Source organism: Impatiens glandulifera, chromosome 8 (assembly GCF_907164915.1).
Source record: "Impatiens glandulifera chromosome 8, dImpGla2.1, whole genome shotgun sequence".
Lineage (NCBI taxonomy): Eukaryota > Viridiplantae > Streptophyta > Magnoliopsida > Ericales > Balsaminaceae > Impatiens > Impatiens glandulifera.
In genome coordinates, this window is record NC_061869.1 from 28,974,163 (window position 1) to 28,996,469 (window position 22,307).

Here is a 22,307-nt window from a genome sequence, read left to right on the forward strand (position 1 = left end):
TGTTCAGACAGCGTGTAGCTACGCACGTCTATAGGCGCTTGAGACGTCTATTCTGACATCGTCTAACTACACGTGTCTACAGGCGCTTTAGACGTCTATCTAACAAGTAGACGTCTAATCATACTTAATTTGAAAGTTGCTTAAGAAAACATTTGTCTAATTACGTAGCTCCTTTATAAGATTGATCTAATTAGATCAATTTAGACATCTGTCTTTATAAGTCTGTCTGATTATTTTAAACATCAAAATTTTTTCTTTTAATCTGTGCATATTTTAATAACTAAATAATTTTGAGGTCTACAAGACAAAAAAAATTAAGAAAAGAAGACTTAGTCTGGGGAGGGGCTTTGTGAACACATCTGTCACTTGCTGAGCATATTCGTAAAAGAATATGCTTCTGAATTCCTCCATGCAAATGACCTATTTACAACTTTTTGGTACCCACATTCACTTGGGTCCTCGATCAATGAGTCCCTTAGGAATCCATATTTAAGTTATCTTGATTGATTTCCCATGTTGTGTTTTGATTAATGCGTATGATTTAGGCTTAGCAGACGTCTTCCTGCTATTAGTTGAACTTTTAACCTTAAAAGATGGTTTTGTCTAAAACTCTTTAACTTCCGGTCAGGTTTTGATTTTCCAGACTTGTTGGCTACTTCCTTCCTATGTTTCAGTCAACTTACAGTTGGAGGAACATAAATAATCTCATTCTTTAAGGTTAAGTCCTTACAACTTGGATCAGTCCCTTTATCAGTTAAACTCCCTCTGACAAAGTTTATTGGCTTAAATTTATCTATTACTGAATTTAACTTCTCACAGGACTTTTCTGGGCTGCCATTGTCAAATCCTAAACCGGATTTGTATCCGATAGGCCACAACAAACTTATTTTATGTCTGACTGCATTTTCAGACCTTGTCCAGGAACTGACCACATATGTCAACTGTTGGTTTTCAGAAAACAATGTTTGAACCTTTTCCTTGAGCTTCTTATTCTCAGATGAGAGCTCGACCGTGTTGTTTTCAAAAACATTTGGTTCAGAGGTTTCATATTTTAATCTTATTTCATTACAAGAGTTTGACAACTTCTTGTACTCACTGGCCATATCATTGAGTGCATCAGTTAGTTCATCTCTTATAAATTCTTCAAAGGAGAAGTTAAATACCTCAGAGTCTTCTTCTTCTTTGTCCCTCGTAGCTTTGCTATCAGACGTCATTAAAGCCTTTGACTCTTTCTTGTTGTTCTTCTTGAAGTGTCCTAGTTTATCATAGTTAAAACAAGTTAAGTTAGCCTTATAGTTATTCTTATTAACACTGTTATTGTTTGAAGAGCTTTAGTTAGAATTGCTCTTCTTCATGAAATTTCCGAATTTCTTCACGAAGAGAGCCATGGCGTCGCTGCTGATTTTCTCTCCAGCACTCTTCACATCATTGGTAGCTGGTGGTTCCTCAGCAATCACCAATGCCTTGGTTTTAATAGCAGATGTGGGGTTCTCCTATTCATTCCTATTAAATCGGCTAGCAAGTCAAAGAGATCCTTCTTGTTAAGATCTTTAGACTCCCTATTGGGTCAAATTATTTTGACTAAGTGTTGAAATAATTTACCCTCTGATATTTTGATGATGAAATAACTCATGAGTTTTGATACAGGTGTATTAATACAACATGTTATTAGACTTGGATCTAATGAGGGTCATTAGACTGATTATGATTTTCATTCGCATAAAATTATTTGCAAGTCTAATAGAATTAGACTTACAGTCTAACTCATCGGAGTTAGACGTGTAGTCTAATAGATGTATAGAATTAGACGGATGGTCTAATGAATACACGGAATTAGATGCAAGTCTAATAGAATTAGACGTACAGTCTAACTCATCGGAGTTAGACGTGTAGTCTAATAGATGTATAGAATTAGACGGATGTTCTAATGAATACACGGAAATAGACGCAAGTCTAATAGAATTAGACTTACAATCTAACTCATCGGAGTTAGATGTGTAGTCTAATAGACATGTAAAGATTTAGACGGATGGTCTAATGAATACACGGAATTAGACGCAAGTCTAATGGAATTAGACGTAAGTCTAATATATTCGGAATTAGACATATAGTCTAACTCATTGGAGTTAGACGTGTAGTCTAATATATTTAATAATTAGTCGGGTAGTCTAATTAGTGAAAGTTAAACGTGAGTCTAACTCTTTCAGACAAGTCTAAGGTAGGACTGGAATTAGACGTGTCAGTCTAACTCAGTGGAGTTAGACGTGCCGGTCTAATGGTTATTTAATAATTAGACGGGTAGTCTAATTAGTGAAAGTTAGACGTGAGTCTAACTCCTTTAGACAAGTCTGAGGTAGAATAGGAATTAGACGTGTAAGTCTAACTCAGTGGAGTTAGACGTCCCGGTCTAATTGTTATTTAATAATTAGACAGGTAGTCTAATTAGTGAAAGTTAGACGTGAGTCTAACTCCTTCAGACAAGTTTGAGGTAGAACCGGAATTAGACGTGTTAGTCTAACTCAGTGGAGTTAGACGTGCCGGTCTAATGGTTATTTAATAATTAGACGGGTAGTCTAATTAGTGAAAGTTAGACGTGAGTCTAACTCCTTCAGACAAGTCTGAGGTAGAACCGGAATTAGACGTGTCAGTCTAACTCAGTGAAGTTAGACGTGGTAGTCTAATGGTTATTGTAATTAGACGCGAGTCTAATTCTATTAGACCAGGCGGTCTAATAGACGTTTTTAATTAGAAGGAATTGACTTATTTCATTAGACTGATTTTCACAAATCCGTCTAACTGAAATACGTCTAATGCTCAGTTTAAGCAGTACGCTTGAATCTAGCATTTCTCCTACCCACTTGCTATAGTTGTACCCTACTCCTACTCCACTTTCCAGTGAAGATTAGTACAACAACTATATGCATCCAATCAAGGAATGCCACGTAAGAGAATTTTCCTCACATTACCCGTTTTGCAGGTACATCCCTGATGGAATATTCGACGCACTACCAGTTCGGTACGGCCACGATCCTTGTGCTCAGAACCTGCTGTGTACAACGAAGGCTTTCCAATGGAAGAGTGCAACGTATCTTTCTTGAAGATTCGACCGTTAGCTCCTGCTCAGTATTTAACAAATCCTAAGGACAACGGACAATCAGCCGAATTAACAAGTCTTACGAATTAGCCCAACGAACAAGCAATCTGATTTTGTAGAGAGAGACTACTCAATCATCTTGCTTAATGAACTTATTATGTGAAGCTTATTTCTGATTGTACTGTGTGTAAATCGAGAGAGAGAGCTAGAATCAAAACACCTTTAGCTGAGTGATATTCTTCATCTTGTAATTGAACAGAAAGTGTTATGTTCAATAGTGAGCTAAGTGTGTGTGTAAACTGTATTTGATTCTCATCATATTATAGTGAATCCTTCCGGTGGTTGAGAGTTTCTCCGAACATCCATAAACAAACTGTTATGTTCTTCATTTTCTGTCATCTCTTCATATTTCATCTTGTGCTTCAAACCCAAGTAAACAATTCTGCCTTGAATCTGTTTCAAGTGTTTACACAAGTTTGCGTAGAATAAAAAGAGATATTAATCCGTAACAGGATTTCTATCAAACCGTTTTTCATAAGCCTTCATCCTTAGTCAGACCCCCGTCTCTATCGATAAAGCCGATCCTATCAATTAGTATCAGAGCCCTGTTTCTATTCTCAAGCCTTTCCTGAAATATGTCAAACATACCCAAAGATGCTAGTGCTACAGCCATTCCAACCTTCTCTCGCGAAAACTACATTGTTTGGAAGAAAAGAGTTCGTGCTCATCTCTCTTCCCTTCATGATGACATGTGGAGTGTTGTCATAGAAGGTCCTATCAAGATTGATAAAGAAAAGGTCGACTGGACCGCTGATGAAAAAGAGGCAGAACAACCTCAACAACATGGCTCTTGATGTTCTGTACAGATCTCTCAAGTACAGTATGTTCAAATACATCATCGAATGTGACACTTCCAAAGAGGTCTGGTTCAGACTCACTCAACTGTATGAGGGTAATGAGCAAACCAAGGAAAACAAGATCATGGTTGCTAATCAACAGTTCGACAGCTTCAAAATGCGTCCTGGTGAAACAATGAACGATTTCTACACCAGATTCAACAAGATTGTCTCCTCTCTGTCCATCCTAGGCAAGACCTATAGCAACCGGGATATTGCTATTAAGGTCATGCGTCCTCTTCCAAGAGAATGGGACATAAAGACTATGGCGATGAGAGAATCCAAAGATGTGAACAAAATCTCTCTCTTTGATATCTTCGATGACCTCAAGGCCTATGAGTTCGAGCTGAACTGTAGGATGGAAGAAGATCAACCCTCGTCCGTTATTATTGCTAAGGCGTTGGTGACTGCTGAAGAGTCACCAACCGCTCCGGACGTGAAGACGGCAGCTCAGCAGCTGAGCAGCGATGCCATGTCTCTCTTTGTGAAGAAGTTTGACGACTTCATGAAGAAGAGCAACTGTAACTCAAACTCTTCAAATTCTAATGATAATAGAAAATTTAAAGCTAATGTTACTTATTTTAATTGTGGTATTAAATGTCATTATGCATCGGAATGCCGGAAACCAAAGCGTGAAGATGCCAAAGATGATGGAAAAGAGCTGAAGACTCTTATGGCTGGTGACGGAAAAAACAGAGGAAGTAGTTGTGGCTCGTACTTCTCATCCAGTGAAAGTGATGAAGAAGACGTGGCTTGCTTCATGGCCAGAGAAGATGAGGAAGGAACTCCAAAGACTGAGGTATTTGATTTCTCTTCTAAAAGGTATTCAAGGGAACAACTGGTAGCTGCACTAGATGACATGGTCATCGAGTACAGAAAGCTAGCAGAATATCTAAATGAAACTAAATCTTTATCAGATTTAAATGAACCAAATCTGTCTAAAGAGGAAGAGTCACATGTTGTTGAAAAGAAAATTGAATAGATCTCATCTGAAAATGAGATGCTCAAGGAATAGATTCAAACTCTTTCATCTGAAAACAAAAGGCTTAACTATGTTGTATGTGCATGGACAAGGTCTGGTGATGCTATCAAATATCAGATCAGCATGTTGAAACCTGCTGGATCTAGTTCCGGATTGGGACTTGACAGCAATGACCCTAATCTGTCTTGCAAAAAGTCAAAGCCAAATGACAAACTTAAGCCAATAAGTTTTGTCAAAGGAAGTATGACTGACATTGAATCTGATCCTATTCATGAAGAAGTTGCTTTCAAAAATGAAATAGTTTATGTTCCACCAACTGTTAGCTGGCTTAAGAATAAGTTAAAAAAAAAACTAATAAGTCTGGTGATTTAAAACCTGACTTTAAGTCAAAGAGTTTTAATAGAAAACCTTCTTCAAAAGTCAAAGGATCAGTGGCTAGCAGGAAGTCATCTACTAAGTCAAAATCTTATGCATGAAGCACAACACAAAATGAGAAATCCATCAGAATAACTCAAATATGGATTCCTAGAGAACTAATTGATCGAGGACCCAATTGAGTGTGGGAACCAAGATTTGTAAATTGTTTATTTTGTAGGTGATGCATGAGGATAGCAGGAATGAAGCTAGAAGAGAACTCCTCTGAGTACACAGCTTGGAAGATCAACAATGGCATTTGCCATTCTGGAAGAATAAATGTTTTTATTTGTTAAAAATATTTTTTGTCTTTGGACCACAAAAATTGTTTATAAAACTTTAATGTCCATATTCATTTTGAGAAGAAAAATTTCCTTGGAATTAAAGATATTCTCTAGACGAATATCCTTAATCGGTCTAATTAGACAAGGGTGTCTAAAAGAAACAGTATGTACTTAAACATATTTTTGCTCACAATCCATAAATCTAAGTCTATATGTTGAGGAGTTGTTCCTACGCAATTAGACGGACATGTCTAATTGACTTTTGACGTTTTTACGTCTTGAGCAAAAGGATGCTCACGTCTAATAAATACACGTCTAACGCGTAGTGTTTATGAGGAATTAGACGTACACATCTAATAAACATTAGACGTTTGCGTCTAATACACTCATCCGTCTAATAGACGCCGTGTTAAATTGAATTTGTGAAGTAAGAAAAACGTCTAACTACGTGCCGATTAGACTGATCAGGGACAGCGGTCACACGTTGAGAGCTATCTATTTTTCACCCTCAAAATATCGAACAGTCATCTCTTAATAACATGAAGACACGTGTCTATCAAGTTTAGAGAAAATGACTGATATACCCTCATTTTTAATGATTACTTCTTGAAAAAGGACGTCTAACATTTATTAATGGGCCATACCCCTAGAATAGACGGTTATTATGTATCTTCATTTTTCATCTATATAAGGACATTACTACATGATTTTGAAAACTTTCTATATCTCGAAATCTCTAAGAACCCTAGCCTTCTTGCATTTCTCTCACTAAATCTTTCTGAAATATCGTGTCGATTCACATTCTCTCAAAATGGTGAAGAAAATCACTCTCGGTCACTGTACTTTGCAGGTGGACTTTCCATCGGTGTATTCTTTTGATCAACCAGAGGTGGTGAAAATGTTCCAAACCCTAGAATATTCTGGGTTGAGGAAGTATCTGGGTGGACCGTTCATCTTCTATGAAGACGAAGTTCGCGAGTTCTTCAAGACGGCAGTTATGGTGGATGATTCCATCGTAGCAACCGTTAACGGAAAGGAGATTTCCTTTGACGAATTCGTTTATGCGGAGTTCTTTGAACTTCCGACGGAGGGTCATGATAGAAAAATTAAGTAAAGTTAATTTTTGAAACTGGCAAGAAAAACTAAACAACTATTAACTTCTATGTGCAGGAATCGATCGAATTGTATAAACCGGCTGGAGCCTCATAAACCGGCTGAAGAACACTTCAATGAAATCCAGTTCCAAGTGATCAAGTCAAGATCAGAGGAACCGGTTTTAACTCCTTCAAGAGACCGGCTAGCAAAGACAAGTTTACATTTTAGCCGGACTATACTGTGTAAGAAACAACCGGAAACTACAATATGCAGAGATGAAGTAATATGACGAAATAGACGTGTCTCGAAGGGATAAACGAAGATAAGATCCGATCAGAAGCATTTGAGGAAAACAATGATGATTTATTGATCCGACCTCGACAGCCGGAAGGTGCATGCCTAACACGTGTCCGAATCTGCAAACCAGCAACGTTATCTTTACCTGAGGATTGTCTGCATGCTTGCCAAGTGTTGAGGAAGGTGAAACGTGCAAGCAACCTCCATGCACCGGCGTGATGTTGGATTAACCAATCCCACGGTGAGAGAAGAAAGTGACCGTTGGGATCATCCTCACTATAAAAGGAAGATGAAGCGACCTCATTAATGGCGACACAAGTTACGAAAATCTTAGAGAGATAAAGAAATCTTACGCGCGATCCAAAACCGTTGTGTCATTAACCGGAAGCTTTGTTTGTGTGTGTTTGTGTTGTATTTGTGTATTACATCAAGAGTGAATTGGTGTAACCAGCGAGTAGCGAGTTGGGCTCGACCGGCTGTGTTATTGTTGTAACTTTGAAAGTTAGTGGAGATCTTTCTCATAACCTGAGAAGAAGGGGTGACGTAGGAGAGTTTGCTCCGAACATCCATATAAAATCTTGTCTCGTGTTATTTCCTTTATTTACTGCTTACTCACCTAACCTAACCTAAACACAAACTAAAACAATCTTACTCCTTATATCAAAAACCGGTCCACTCATATTTCTAAAACCGACTCCTCCTAAACATCATCTAAGTCGCATACGTTGCTTCAGACTGAAACAGAAATTTCCGCCCTTGAACCCATTTCAAAAGTCTGTGACAGTTTGCGAAGTGCTGAGAACGGTTATAGTCTCTAACCGGACTATCACCAAAATGTGTTGTGTGTTGTAAGAGGCCACCCTTTCTAACACCGGAAACACCCCGGTCCTCCAAGGGCGTCCCCGATCCTAACAAGTGGTATCAGAGCGAGGTTCTTAGCACTCAAGCAACCGAAGAAGATGGGAAGCATGACCCACAGCGACAAGCCGCAAATGCTAAACAGTGAAGAGTTTAGCAGTTGGAAGAAACAGATGTATCTACATCTGATCACTCTAGATGATGAGATGAGCCGAGTCCTGAAAGAGGGGCCAATCAAGATCAACAAGGAGTTAGACGAATGGACAAATGTAGATCGAAGACGGAGTAACCTGGATAACCATTGCATGAGGCACATCTATAAGGCTATATATGATAACACCTTGAACAAGATATCAGACTGCGATAATGCAAAGGAAGCTTGGGAAACGATCATTCAGATCCATGAAGGAAACGAAAGAACAAAGGAGAACAAAATCTTGGTGGCTACACAGAAATATGAAAACATCAGGATGAAACCGGGGGAAAATATGAAGGAATTCAGTAACCGGTTCACCAGCGTGGTCAACGAGTTTCAAACACTCGGAAAGAAGTGCGACAACCGAGAAGTAATCATCAAAGCCTTAAGATCACTTACGAGCACATGGGATATCAAGACCATGGTGATGAGGGAATCAAGCACCCTCGGGCAGATGAAATTGCATGACGTGTTTGAGGATCTAAAAGCCTACGAGTTAGAGATTAAGTCTCGGATGGAAGATGAAGCATCCACGTCAACCGTAACCAGAGCTTTGGTTACATCAGTGGAACCGGCGGTCCAAGTATCATCCGTTCCGGCTCCAGTAAAAAGGCTGATCAGATTAGTGAAGATGTGATGGCGATGCTAGCTTAGTAATTTGGGAGATTCATGAAGAAGAATCAGCCACCATCTAATAACGACTTTAATTATAATTATGTAGATAAATAATATAAAAGATGTTATAACTGTGACGATTTTTGACATTTCAGGTCAGAATGCAGAAAACCGAGGAGAGACGACAGAAAACCGGAAGGAAACTATCAAGGCAACTATCAAGGCAACAACTATCAAGGAAACCGGTACCAGGGTAACAACTACCAAGGGAACAACTACCGGAGAAATGACAACCAACGGAACGACTACCGGAGAAACGACGACCAGCATGCCGACGAAGGCAAGGAGATTCAGAAAGCAATCATTGCATCCGACGGAGGAAGCGAGTGGGCGTACTCCGACAATGAAGATAATGAAAAAAGGGTAACCTGTTTCATGGCAAACGATGAAGAGGTATTTGATTTCTCTTCTGATGAGTTCTCTAAGGAAGATTTGATTTTTACACTCAACGAAATGGTCGCTGAATTCAGAAACATATCTGCATACATACCAACTCCGGTAAAACCTAAAACCGTAGAGTCAAGTAGTATCGCTGTTAAGACATGCGAAATCGCAATGTATGAACCGGATGAACTATCCTTAGATAATGAGGAGACAGTTCAACCGGTAACTGAAACCGATGAACGAGCACTGTATATTACGGCTACGTGGGAGAGATCTCGTCAAGCCGAAAAACAGATGTGTAATTATAAAATACATCCTAAATTTAGATTTGGTATCGGTTACGAACCAAACAAACAAAACGAATCAAAACAACCTAACGGGATGAAACTCACGAAAGACAATCTTCCATTCATAAGATTTGTCAAGAGTTCAACAACCGAAAATAAGGAAGAACATGATCTAAAACTGGAAGAAGACCTAAAATATGTAAGTCTGACTAAATCACAAAACTGGCTTCATCCTGAGAGAAGGAAAGACAACCGGAAACAAAACAAAACGAGCAGATCTAGGTCTCAAAGACACTCATCACCACAACATAAGGCACTCTTGAGCAATGGTCAAGAAGTTAAGCCAAACATTATAAGAACAGATACCGGGAAGGTGATCCGACTTATTCAAGTTTGGATCCCAAATGGACTAATTAACCATGGACCCAACTGAATGTGGGTACCAAAAAGGTGTAAATAATTTTCTTTTGCAGGTTAGGAGAAGCAACCGGCTAAAGAACTCGGAATGGTATCTTGACAGCGGATGTTCAAGACACATGACCGACAACGATGAGCTACTAACCGATATCAAGTACGAAACCGGAGCAATCATCACATTCGGTGACAACTCGAAAGGTAAAACCGTGGGTAAGGGTAAGATTGTTCATGGTAACCTATCCATAAATAATGTATTGTTGGTAGAAGAACTGCATTTTAATCTATTAAGTATAAGTCAAATGTGTGATGTGGGTTATAAAGTTGAATTTCATAAAAATGCATGTCTAGTTAAGAATCAGCAAAATGATATCCTCTTAACCGGTAACCGAATGGGAAATATTTACAAAGTTAATTGGAAAACTGATTTTGAAAAACCTGTGTACATGATAGCCGGAAATGATCCAAACTGGCTTTGGTATAAACGGCTAAACCATTTGAATTTCAAAACAATTAACTTTATATGTTCTAAAGAGCTAGTTCACAGTTTTCCAAATGTTAAGTTTTCAAAAGATAAAGTATGAGATGCATGTTAAATGGGCAAACAAATAAAGTCATCTTTCAAAAGTAAAGGAAATTATCAATCTGAACGGTGTTTAGAACTTTTACATATGGATATGTTTGGTCCGGTTAAAGTAACCAGTCTAGGAGGCATGCATTACACTATGGTGGTCATTGATGACTATTCTAAATTTACTTGGGTAACATTTCTAGCCTCTAAAAATCAAGCAACTCCAAACCTGATCAAATTGATTTTGAGAATACAAAATGAAAAATCTATTCGAGTAAACAAAATCAAAAGTGATAGAGGAACTGAGTTTATAAATAGCAGTTTAACCACTTTTCTTGATGATTCCGGTATTAGACACGAGTTGTCTAATGCCAGAACTTCTCAACAAAACGGCCTGGCTGAGAGAAGAAACCAAACTCTCAAGGAAGCCGCAAGGTCAATGATAGTTGATTCGGGTATTGCTCAAAAGTTTTGGGCTGAGGCTATCAATATCGCATGCTACACACAAAACCGATCTTTAGTAACTAAACGTTTTTCCAAAAACCCTTTTGAAATATACTATGATTGAATTCCAAACATACGGTATTTTCGAATTTTTGGTAGCAAATGTTTTGTTCACAACAATGGCAATAATTACTTGACCGCTTTTGATGCTAAATCCGATGAGGGAATAATGTTGGATATTCAGCTGTAAGTAAAGCCTATAGGATATATAGTACTAGGTCTTTAACAGTTGAAGAAACGGCCCACGTTGTTTTTGATGAATCGTTTGAACGAAACACTACATTACCCTTCGACCTTCACAATAGAATGGAAAATTTCAATATCTATTCTGATGATGAAGACGAGGTTCCGGTTTTTAGACGATTTGTCAATAACCAAGCGGTTGATGCTGAACCTGAGCCTGCTCAAGCTGCCTTACCGCAAAAAGTTGATTCTTCAGTTTCAACTGAAGAAATCGGTCGGTCTGACTCTGTTCAGCCTACCGATCAGTCTAACCTTGATCAGCCAACCGAAAACCTGATAGACACGTCTCGGATAAACCTCAGAAGGAATAAAAATCATCCTCTTGAACTAGTAATAGGTAACATATCCTCACCCATCCGAACTAGGCAACAAAATTTGGAACACTATGAAAACTCAGCTTTCATATCACAAATTGAGCCGAAAAAGGTGGATGAAGCATTGTCAGATCCCGATTGGATTCTAGCAATACAAGAGGAATTAAACGAGTTTGAGAGAAATAAAGTCTGGTACCTAGTCCCTAGACCGAAAAATAAACCGGTTATAGGAACACGATGGGTATTCAGAAATAAACTCAATGAAGACGGTTTAGTTACGAGGAACAAGGCCCGGTTAGTGGCTCAAGGCTATAAACAAGAAGAAGGCGTTGATTTTGAAGAATCATTTGCCCCTGTGGCTAGACTTGAGGCCATTAGAATATTTTTAGCATATGCAGCTTTCAAAAACTTCAAAGTTTTTCAAATGGATGTTAAAAGTGCTTTTCTAAACGGTAAAGTAAATGAGGAGGTATATGTTAATCAACCTCCAGGTTTCAAAAATCCAGAACACGAAAACCATGTTTACCGACTAAACAAAGCCCTTTACGGTTTGAAACAGGCTCCAAAAGCCTGGTACGATACATTAACACAATTTTTATTTGATCACAAATTCACAATAGGTTCGGTAGACAAAACACTTTTCAAATTTGAAAGGAAGGAACAAATATTACTTGTTCAGATTTACGTTGATGACATTATATTCGGATCAACCGATCCAAAGTTATGTGACAAGTTTTCAAAAATGATGACTGATAGATTTCAAATGAGTATGATGGGAGAATTGAGTTTCTTTCTAGGACTTTAGGTTAAGCAGATAAAATCCGGAACCTTCATAAGCCAACCGAAGTATACAGCCGAACTGCTGAAAAAATTTGTAATGGATACATGCGCTGAAGCGGCTACGCCTATGAGTCTTTCCGTAAAGCTGGACAAAGATGATGATGATCAAGCCGTTGACATCACAGCATATCGAGGAATGATTGGATCATTGCTATATCTAACAGCCAGCCGACCTGACATTTTGTTTGCGGTTGGAGTATGCGGAAGATTCCAAGTAAATCCAAAGCAATCTCACTATACGGCGGCCAAAAGAATCCTAAAATATCTGAAGGGAACTCAAGAAGTGGGACTTTGGTACCCAAAGGACTCAAGTTTCAATCTTATAAGCTACTCAGACGCCGATTACGCAGGATGTAAGATTGATAGAAAAAGCACAAGTGGAACCTGCCAGTTCCTAGGTGACCGGTTAGTCACTTGGAGCAGCAAGAAACAAACATCTGTGGCAACATTAACCGTAGAGGCAGAGTACATAGCGGCCGGAAGCTGCTGTGCACAACTCCTCTGGATCCAACATCAACTAAGGGATTTCGGGATAGAAGCCAAGGAATCGCCAATCTTCAGTGACATCACCAGTGCTATAGCGATTACATACAATCCGGTGTTGCACTCAAGAACAAAGCATATCGATATTAGACACCATTTCATCCGGGAGCACGTTCAGGAGAAACACATCCGGCTGGAATATGTCTCGACCGAGCAACAAGTAGCGGGTATATTCACGAAACCGCTACAGGAAGCTAATTTTTCTCACTTTCGAAATATTTTGGGACTTACTAATCTTAACCAACTGATATCATGATTATGCATGCATGTAAGAAACCGAGATATGTGTTCAGGGAGAAGCTCTCGCTTCTCAAACCATATTCAAATAGGCCATTGATAAATCAAAAATGCTAACCGGGAGGAAGTCTCCGGTTATGCCCGATTACTTCATTATTTCAAATCACATGTATACTTACTATACGGTTGAAATAACCAGGTTGAAGTGGATAAAATAAATTCAAAGATGAACAAATGTTGACGTAAATCAACATTGCTTCACAAACGGAACAAAACATCCTACTAAAACCGGTCATGGAAAACCGCTTAGTACAAATGCATTCTGGTCTGATGGAATGAACTTCTCCGGTTAACCTGGGATAACTAACTGAGTTTTCATGCATATTTTGAAAAATGAAGCCTGTAATAAATAAAACAGTCTACCACAATCGAGATGACGACATGTGTCCATCATCAAGAGAGGGAGACTCACATCTTGTCAATAGATATTTGTCATCATTAATATCTTAGTAATAATTAGATTTTGCCTTGGAAATAAACATTATTTACTTCAACAAGTTAAAGCCTATTAAATGACTGATGACATCATCAAACATGCTTAAACCTATTAATCTAACCGAACCCCTGGCTATATAAACCACCCTTAAACCTTCACAAAACTTCACAAGATTACTATTCACAAATATCAGTCTTGAGATTAACATTCTCTCTCAAGAACATGAACTCCAACTCTCTAGCAAAGAAGATTCCATTGGATAATTTTAACTCAATCTACCAATATGAAAATCACGAAGTTAAAGAAATGTTCTTAGCCGTCGAAAGAAGCGGGCTAAGAAGTTTTCTTGAAAACAGATTCATTCTCGACTACCTAGTAGTCGAAGAATTCTTCCAGACCGCAAAGGAAGTGCATCGAGACATAATCGTTGCACAAGTCTACGGTCAGAAATTTCTATTCAGCGAGACGGATTTCGCTGTATACTGCGGTTTGCCCACTAAAGGGGTAACCGACTTAACTTACTCCCCGGTGACCATGGAAGAAATGTGTCGTCGGTTCTCAGGATCTGACATCCCGGTTAAACCCTGGAGTGCTAAAAGCCAACTCTCTCATAAGTACCAGCTTCTCTGTGAGATTCTGGGAAAGTCCATCTTGGGCAGAGAGAAAAGCTACTATTACACCCAAAGGCTTTTCGAGATGATGATTGCTGTAACGGTTGGGACACCGGTTAACTGGTCCTGGATCATCTTCAGCAACCTGAAGAAGATGCTCCTCTCCAACAAAACCGGCTACGCTCCTCAGCTGAGCGGTTTTTGTGGCAGTCTGGACATCCACTCCGGACCGTTCGTAACCCTCCATCCAAGGCATGTGCTCACTAAAGAGAGAGTACAAGAGATGGTCGACCGGTGGGAAGCAGTCAAGGCTAAGAGAAATCAAGCGGCTGAGTCATCTAACGTCTAGCCTGTCCTTTTCCTCTGTCTTATTTTATTTCTTTTTCCAAAACCGGTAATTTTGTTGTACTGCCGGTTTTGTACCTCAATTAATGTAGCATATTCCCTTCCTCTTTTAATCTAAAATCTAAAAATCATAAATGATCAAACATTTAATATGCCGTATCAAAATCAAATCGAATCTCTCTTGGAAACAGAAATCCTCATTCTCAATAAGCATGTCTGACTTGATTCGACAAGACATGCCTTTATTCTCATGAAAAATCACAAAGTCATTAATGAATAGACATAAACGGCTAGATTTTTCAAATATCCTCATTAAATGCCTCCAACCGTTTCAAGCTATAAAAGGGGACTCATTCCTCCATTTTCAAAACACGCTTCCAACATTCATTCTCTCTAAATCTTAAATGTTCAGAAAATCTTTCCAAAACCTTTCTCACAATGTCTGCTGAGCTTAGAAACACCCTCATCGTCGACTTCAAAGACGTAAAAGACAGTAGATATCATGAATGGGTCTTCCAACCGATTATAGAATCGGGGCTCCAAGGTTTTCTCAAAGGCTCAGACACTATCCTTGTGGAGGAGGTGTGTGAGTTTTTCAACAACGGTCATATTCTAGATGATGGCAGCATCCGCACCATCATCGACGGCCAATTTCATCGTTTTACCGAAGAAGAATTTGCCAACTTCTTTCACCTTCCAACCGAAGGTTTTTCAGACTTCCCCACACCATTCTTGCCGGCTAAGGAAGACTTCTTCCAGATCTTCTCCTCTTCCAACGCTCCGATCAAGGACTTTGGGAAGAAAGAGAAACTTGCCCCTCATTACCAAGTCCTGCATGACTTGGTTCAAAGGTCTATCATGGGCCGAATGCCAAACCAGAACTATAACCGGGAGGCGTTCGACATCATGATAGCCATCATTCGCAACTCTTCAATCAACTGGGCAACCTATCTCTTCAACAACCTGAAGACGCTGATAACCGCCTCAAGGTGAAGAACCAGTTTCGCCCCTCAAATCACCCGGTTTCTGATGGCTCAGCGCCGTAACCTTGGACCCGGTGTTCCGGTCGGACCGTCCAACGCCATCACCATATCCATGTTGGAAAGATGGATATCGAGGATTGAGGAACGGACACCTGAAAACACCGTGAACAAGTGGAACGAAAGAATGGTGGAGGGGGAATGGTTTAGAGACAACTAAGTTATCGATTTTTCTTTCCGGTTTTTGGTCATTTTGTTGTACGACCAAAATCGCTTGATGTTATATTTTTATCATTTATAAAATATTTAATTTTAAAAAGTCTCCGGTTTTCATTCACATCCTTCTTTCCGACTTTTGAAATTTAACAAACACAAAACCTCTTGATTAAAACAAAACTTCCGGTTAACGTGTCTTCAAGTAAAACCGCAATCTCAAGCAAAGATGAAAAGTTTGAAAAATTTACCGCCCACGGTTTTACCTCCCAATATTTACCGCCCATGGGTTTTCCGCATTTACCGCCGAAAGTTACTGCAGTAACTTTTGGAGGAAAAATTGGCGCCAAAAACATCAAGCGACGGTTCATCTTCCAAACGTTCGGAACCGTCATCTATATAAAGTCTAACCATCCCATTCGACACATGTGCTTTCTCTCTCTAAAATTTCCAAATCTTCAAAAGCTTTCTACTCTTCGATCATCATCGTTCTTCATATCTTCTTCTCAAAAACTATCATGGATCTAAGTAAAGCTCATTTCCAATGGATGTTGCAAGTTAATTTTGCGGATATTGATGAACACGCCGATGATAAAAACAAGGCTGTTCTTCAATCTCTAAGAGATTCTGGGTTAGAGGAATTCCTATCTGGTCCGTTCACCATTTATTCGGCGGCGGTGACGGAGTTTCTGGCGACGGCGACGCTCACAAAGAGGAAGATCTCTGCCAACGTCAACGGGAAGAACATTCTGATCACCGAAGAGCTATTTGCTGAAGCTCTCGGTTTTCCCAACACAGGCCTGGATCTCAAAGCTGATCTAACCGCTGCAGAATCAAATGCTGTCCGGTTGGTGATATCATTTTCAGATTAGGATCTGGTGATCCACTCCAGCCGGAAGAATAAGCTAAAACCGGAGTTCAGGTGGTTGCTGAACGTCATCGCCCGCTCACTTCAGGGAAGAGGAGGTAACTTCGACAACCTGACGAAACTTCAACTCAAAATGCTGATGGCCATTGTCCGCGGTGACAAGGTGGATTGGGGATACGTTATTTTCGAAAAATTTTGCCAGATGGTGATTAAGAAGGATGGCTGGGTTCAGGCCTTAGCAATGCAGATTGTGAAAATCCTTCAGTTCCTTAATGTGGAACTTGGTGAAGGAGAACCGCTTCCACTCATCAATAATCTCAACTCAGAGTCAATGATTGAGAGGCTGGAGAAAGCGGTTAAACCGAAATCCTCCAAAACAAAGTCGTCCAAAGGGACCAGTTCTTCCGCTCCGGCTGAAGAAGTTACCAAACAAAAGAAACCGAAAAGAAAGGCGGTTGAAACTGAAGCTGCACAAGAACCGAAAGGGAGGAAGAAGTCGACTGCAAGGAAGAGTTCCAACAAACCAGCGGACTCCGAGAAAACTCTTTCCTCGGATAATCCACCAGAAAGAACCGGAGACGTTTTCCAACCCATTCCCATCAACACCGTTATCCCTACCCCTGTTCCATCTAACTCACCAAGGCAAACCGAATCCTCGGGGAGCCAGAAAACCAAGTCAGCTTCAAAGGAGGAAGTAGAGGTTAGTATACACTCTGAAACCTCCAAGTCTCCAAGTAAAAAAATTGAAGAGGTAATAGCCGACGTGGGATTAAATACCTCTGAAGCAATTGAGGACGTTATCCAAGACATCGCAAGGGAAACCGAAAACGATGTGTCAAGTCGTCGCAAATTAGTTGATCAGGTTGAGATACCTGATCAAAGTGAAGTTCAACCGGTCGAAGAAACGGCCAAAACAACAGACATTATACCTCCGGCTCTGGAGGGAAATTTTGAAGAACAGGAACCATCCGGTTCCGCGGGGAACAGGTCAGTTCCAGACAACACAGAAAACCAATCGGCTCAAGATGGGCCATCTGATTCAGCATTCATACCTGAAGGATCTGTTCAGGTCAACAAAGGAAAAGAAGTCCTTGTCGAAGATTCAGTGGTAACAGGAAAAGGTACTCTTCAAACCGGCCCTCAACCAGAAGTCATAACCGGGGACGAGGTCCCTTTTACCGTAGAACAAGAAGATGAATTGTTCGAAGAACTTCTCAGGGACATGAACAAGGGTGCCAGTGATGCGATAGCACCATACCTCATGTGGGTAAAACTCCGTTGTGAAACAAAGATATCTGATATGGCTCCAGGACTGAGCGGCAACAAGCATTGGGATAAACTCATCAAGCTGGAAGAAATGGCTCTTCAGTTAGCTCACACCAATCTTATCCAACCTGCTTTCAGCAAAACCGCGGTAATTCTTCAATATGCTCGGTTACAAGAAGTGGAGGATGCATTGAAAAGAGCTGAAGGAGCGACGCTAACTCCGATCGAAATGAGAATGACTGAACGGTTCCATGCGGTGCGAGAAAAGCTCACACAAAGTCTCGACCATCTTGATATGCAATGGAGAAAAGGCTGCCGAAACCAACTCAATAATGCCGATCTACATCAAAGTAAGCCATTCTATGTGATCGGGGAATCATCTACAACAGCGGAGAACCTGGAACAAGACTCTTCTCAAACTGCTAAGGCTCCGGAAATCGATCAAATGAAGCAGGCGGTGGTTGATTCAATAGATTCATGTCTTGGAAGTTATAAAACCGCAACCGATGAGAGGATTGCTACAGCTGAAGCTAATCTGTCAAACACTATACGAGGATCTGTACAAACCGAAATCGCCAACACCGTTCAAACATCTATCAAGTCCATGATAGATGAGGGTGTGCAGACCTCAGTCAAAATCCTTAATCGCAGAGTCCATCCAAACCGCAACCGCTCCACTATTAGATATGCTGCAAGAAATGGCTATTCAAATTGGGGAGTTGTCCAAACTCCAAGTCAGCAAGACTCAACAGCAAATCGAGTCTGATGCTGAAACCGCTAAGAGGCTGCAAGAAGAGGAAAGGGAAAGGGAACGGGTGCAAAAGGAGATTGAGGACAAAGATCATGAGCTTGCCCAAAAGTGCAACGAGGAAGAACAGGCATGCATCCAGGAATCCACACCGGTTCAACCGTCCCATTCTATGAACACAAGGAACAAGAAGAAACGGAGCGCGGTTGCGAAAGTAATCAGGCGGGCAGAACAAAGCAGTCAAAGAACAACTGAACCAGTCGGGTTGAATGTGCAACCTCTTCATGAAGAAGAAGAAGAAGAGGACACTGAAGAACTTAACCGGCGCAAGAAAAGGACAATTGAAGGTTCAACCGCAACTACAAGCCCCAAACCAATTATTGCTCTACCGCTTCATCCTTCAAAACCAGTTTGTACCGGTTTTGGATTTGGAAAAAAGACTCCTGGAATTTCAAGCGTATGGGAGGAATGCTGATTGACGCTGTAAGACGCGACAGGGAGTGGAAGGCAAGGGAAGAGGAAGAAAGAAGACGGCTTGAAAAAGAACTGGAGAAAGATCTTGAAAAGGGGGGACCATCCAAGCCTTAGTCTTTTTCTTTATTTCCTTCAAAATAATTTATGTCTAACTATGTTTCAGAACTTGGTTATCTTATTTTTCTCTGTTAGTTTCCACATACCTTTTTGGAAAATCAAACACATGTTTTTGAAACATTTTCTTCAAACAGAAGATAATTAAATCAGTAAACAAAGCTTTTCAAACCGGACACATATTACAAGTTTTGAATATTTATTCTAAATAATCAAAAAGGGAGAAATTGATAGAAAAATTAAGTAAGTTAATTTTTGGAACCGGCTAGACAAACTAAACATGTGCAGGTACATATCAAATCGTATGAACCGGTTGGGGCATCATAAAACGGCTGCTGAAATCCCTCAAAGAAACTTGTTCCAAGTGATCAAGTTAAAGATCAAAGAACCGGTTTTCACTCTCTCAAGCGACCGGTCAGCAAAGACAAAAGTTTACATACCAGCCGGGCCATATTGCACAAGAGACAAAACCGGAAAATTCAAACTTCAAGAGTGACGTGACATGACGAAAGAAACGTGTCTTGAAAGAATAAAAGAAGATCAGATCCGATCGGAAGCATGCGAGGAAAGCAATGATGCTTTATTGATCTGAAGTTGACAACCTGAGGTGCATGTCCAACACGTGTCCAAATCTGAAAACCAATTATGTCATCTTACACTCAGAGTTGCCTGCATGACTGCCAAGTGTTGAGGAAGGTGAAGCGTGCAAGCAACCTCTCTGCACCGGCGTGATAATGATCAACCAATCCAGAGGAGAGAGAAGAAAAGTGACCGTTGGCTCTTCTCAGCTATAAAAGGAAGACGAAACGTCTTCATTTAAAAAGAAGTTACGGATTACGAAAAACGAGTCATAAAAGCAATAAGTTAGAGAGATAAACTGTTACGATCAAAACCGGTGTGTCTAAAATCGGAAGCTTTCTGTATTGTGTTGTGTTGAGTTGTTGTATTACATCAAAGTGTGAGTTGGTGTAACCGGCGAGTAGCGAAGTTGGGCTCGACCGGCATTGTTGTTGTAACTATAAAAGTTAGTGGAGATCCTTCTCATAACTTGAGAAGAAGGGGTGACGTAGGAGAGTTTGCTCCGAACATCCATAAAAATCCTTGTCTCGTGTTCTTTCTTTCGCTTTCTTTATTTATTTACTTAACCTAACCTCAAACCAATCGTACTCCGTAAACCGATCCATTTATATCCATAAAACCGACTCCTTCTAAAACATCATCTAAAGTCGCATAAGTTACTTCAACATGAAACAGACATTTCCGCCCTTGAACCCGGTTCAAGAGTCTATGACAGCTTGTGTAGTGCTGAGAACGGTCATAGTCGCTAACCGGACTATCACCAAAGTGTTGTGTGTGTTGTAAGCGGCAACCCTTCCCGAAACCGGAAACACCCCGGTCCTCCAAGGGCGTCCCCGATCCTAACAGACGGTTCGTCTTCCAACCGTTCAAAACCGCCTCCTATATAAGTTCAGAACAGTTCATTCTCTACACAAGCTTTCTCTCTCTAAAATCTCAAATCTTCAAAGGCTCTCTAACTTCTGTTCATCGCTGTTCTTCATCCTTTTCATTCACAAGATCAACACGGCTCTAGGTAAAGCACCATTTCAATGGATGTTGTAGGTCGACTTCAACGACATCGACGAACACGCCGGAGAGGAAAACAAGGCCGTGCTTCAATGACTAAGGGATTCGGGATTGAAAACGTTCTTGTCTGGTCCGTTCGTCGTGCACCCGACGGTAGTTATGGAGTTTCTGGCAACAACGACTTTAACGAAGAGGAAAGTCTCTGCCACCGTCAGCGGCAAAGAGGTTAATATCACGGAGGAGCTTTTCTTTGAAGCACTCGGTTTGCCAAATATCGGGTTGGACTTCAAGACTAGCCTGACCGATGCAGAATCCAACGCGGTCCGGTTGGTGATATCGGCTGACGATCAGGATCTGGTGACTCACTCAAGCCGGAAGAACAAACTAACACCGGAGTTCAAGTGGTTGTTGAACATAATCTCTCGTTCAATTCAGGGTAGAGGAGGTAACTTCGATAACCTGACCAAATTTAAGATAAAAATGATGATGGCGATTGTCCGCGGTGACAAGATAGATTGGGGAACCGTTATCTTCGAACATTTCTGTGAGATGGTAATAAAGAAGGATGATCGGGTTCAGGCCTTTGCGATGCAAATTGTCAAAATTCTTAAGTTCCTTAATGTGGAACTTGGTGAAGGTGAACCGCTCCCACCCGCTAACATTCTTAACTCAGAGCAAATGAGTAAGAAGTCTGTCAAAACGGCCAAACCGAAGTCCTCCAGAACAAAGTCTTCAAAGGGAACCAGTTCATCCGCTCCGGCTGTGGAAAGCTCGAAACAAGAAGATCCTAAGGGGAAGGCGGTTCAAGCGGGGCCTCCCAGAAGAAAAAGGGAAGGAAGAAGTCGTCCGCAAAGAAGAGCTCCAACAAGCCGGCTGACTCCGAGAAAACTCTTTCCTCGGATCATTCGCCAAAGAGAACCAGAGACGTCTTTCAGCCTATTCCCATCAACACCGTTCATCCCATCCATGTCGACTCTCCATCACCAAGGCAAATCGAACCCTCGGGGAGCCAAGAAACCGAGTCAACATCAAAGGAGGCAGCAGAGGTTAACATTCACTTTGAAAACTCCAAGTCCCCTAACAAGAACATCGATGAGATAATGGCCGACGTAGGTTTAAATACCTCAGAAGTCATTGTGGACGTAGTCCAAAATATTGTTAAGAAAACCGAAGACGATGTGTCAAGTCGTCTTAAGCCAGGTTGAGATACCCGGTCAAAGTGAAATTCATTCGGTCGAAGAAACGACCAAAACTATGAACATCACCCCTCCGACTCAGGAGGGAAATACTGAAGAAAAAGAACCATCCGGTTCGGCGGGGAACAAGTCCGTTCCAATCGATACAACGCTCCAATCGGCCCAAGATGGGCCAGCTGATTCAACTTTAACACCTGAAGGTCCAATTCAGGTTAACAAAGGCAAATAGGTTTTACATGAGGATTCTGCGTAAAAAGGAAAAGGTGTTATGCAAACCGGTTCCC